The sequence below is a fragment of the Cebus imitator genome, unplaced genomic scaffold, assembly GCF_001604975.1.
Source record: "Cebus imitator isolate Cc_AM_T3 unplaced genomic scaffold, Cebus_imitator-1.0 Scaffold206, whole genome shotgun sequence".
Taxonomy (NCBI): Eukaryota; Metazoa; Chordata; class Mammalia; order Primates; family Cebidae; genus Cebus; species Cebus imitator.
The window spans coordinates 2,342,381-2,344,717 of NW_016107521.1; positions in this window are offsets into that span (position 1 = coordinate 2,342,381).

The window sequence follows — 2,337 nt, forward strand, 5'->3', positions numbered from 1 at the left end:
CTTCGGCGGCCTGTCCCCCCGGCCGTCCCCGCCTGCGCCCCCCAGTCTCTCTCCATCTCCCGGTCTCTTCGGCGTTTCTCTGCCTCCTTCCTCGCCTCTCCCGGCCTCTCCGGCTGTCCCCGGCTCTCTTCCTCACTGCCTCTCTCTTTTTCTCTCTTACCCCTGTCTCCTCGGCTGCTCTCACCACTTCCTCCCTCCCTCTCCGGCTTCATTCTACTCCCCTCACTCTCCCCCCTTTCTTGCCTTGCTCAGGGGGACTCGCTATCTCTTTCTCTCTCCAAGGAACAGCGGCCCCCAGAATGCAGCTGAAGCCATATCCCTGCTCTGAGACCTCGGACAGGTCACTCCCCGCCGGGGCTGCAGTTTCCTTCTGTCTAAAGGAGTTGATGAGCAGCACTAGGTAGGGTGGGGGTGGGGGACGCAGGAGTTGCCCCCTGCCTCTGGTCCCCTGGTGACGTTCACGCCTCCTGAAATGCAGCGGTCACTGTGGCTCTGCCTGGCGACCAGAGCTTGCTGGGTGCCATGTGTGCCCCACCAAACACCTTTCCTCAGCCTCGAGGACAAGCACCATAGTCCAGGTTCCCGGGAAAAGTCAATGGTGGTTTCCTCCAGGGTCCCTATAGCCTCTTCTGAGAAGTGGCTGTGGTTTCTTTCCTCCTGTTCCCAGGTTTTGACTGGGCACAACTGGGAACTGGAGCTGATAGGCCCTGTCACCTGCTGGTTCCTTCCTGGTTGACACCAAGCAGAGAGGCAATGCTCCCCTCCCTGTCCTTAGACCCAAGCAGGAGAAAAATCTATCCTCCCTCCTTCCCTCCCTATTCCCACCACACAGTGATTGGCTTTTAAGCTTCAAGGATGTTTCCCAGACTGAGTGTGGCTTCACAGTCAGACAGATGTGAGTTCAAGACCACTTGCTTAGGGCAAGTCACACTGCGCCAAGTTTCAATTTCTTCGTCTGTGAAATGGGAGCAATAACCACCTCCGTTTCAGGATTGCCATTAGCATCATTCGTGGTATCTATAAAGTGCCCAGCCCATAGGCTACTTACTCTGTCCGGCTTTTCTTCAAGCAATTCACAAGGCAAGCATGGTCTCTGCCTTCATGTAACTTGCATTCTAGGTGGGAAACAGACTGGACAGCAATCACATCATTTCATGACAGTTAGACAAGTGCCATGGAATGTGGAGAGCACGATGAGACCAGATATCCAGGGAAACTGACCTGGCCTGGGGCTCAGGAAGGGCTTTCCCAAAGTGTGGTGACATCGAAGCTGAGACCTGAAGTCTGTTGGGGCACCAGGATTGCACTTGGTAGGAAGTAGGCAGGGGGGCTAAAAGGGATGGTAGAGGGAGAGTGTTCCTGGCAGGAGGGAGCAAGGCCAGCAGGAAAGCCAGTGTGGCTGGTGGGTCGTGGAGAGCGGGATGAGCCTGCAGAGGTGGGCGGGGCCAGGCGTGGGCACGTGGTGTCTTGTAGACTGTGCTGGGAAGTCCAGGCCTCAGCGCAGAGAAACTGCTCTCATGAACCCTCAGGCACATGAGTCCTGATTCCCGTTTTCTGAGCGGGAAGGAAGAAGCCAGGCCCAGCATGCAGACTCATCCTCTGCCTTTGGTTATTCTTGGGGGCTGCCATCTCTTGTTCCCTCCTATGCTATGTCCCAGCACTGTGCACCCAAAAGTGCCATTGCCTACTATGGCATCCATGCCTTCACTCGAGGGTGGCCTCCCTGGGAGCACACACCCAGGCTTGGCTTCTCTCTGTGCCCTTAAGGTCAGGCCCACAGGAGGCATCCTCCTCGGCCTCTGCGCCCGTGCTTTGTGCCAGGCTCTGTGCTGGGCATGGCCCTGTCCTCACAAAGCACTCCTTCTGGGAAGTCACTTTTGAGCACATAGGCTGCGATGACTATGATGAAGGAGTCCCTTGGAGGACCTGAGGCATGGGGCTGGAAGCTCTTGGAGGGCAGGTCCACCCCGCATTTGCTCACCTGACACCGTCATCAGGGTGTGGCACTGTGCCTGGCACCAAGGTGGACACTCCGAAACACATATTTGGAGGATGAAAAAGAAAAGTGGAGTTTAAGCGCAGAAGGATGAAGGCTCAGCAGGAGTTCAGAGGGCCACGGGAAAGGGGGAGGAGACCTGCCTCTGAAGCTCTGTGAGGAGGAGGAGGAAAGGGCTAGGAGCGGGAGGGAGCTGGTGCTTCTGGGGCTCCTCCTCCCTGCCAGGCGGGTTCTGGGCACTTCTGTGCAGTTCCCTGGGACAGCCTGGTAGCGCCCCACCTCAAGGGCACCATTGGCCCCACTTTTCTGTTAAAGCCCTAGGGTCCAGAGGGGTTGCATCA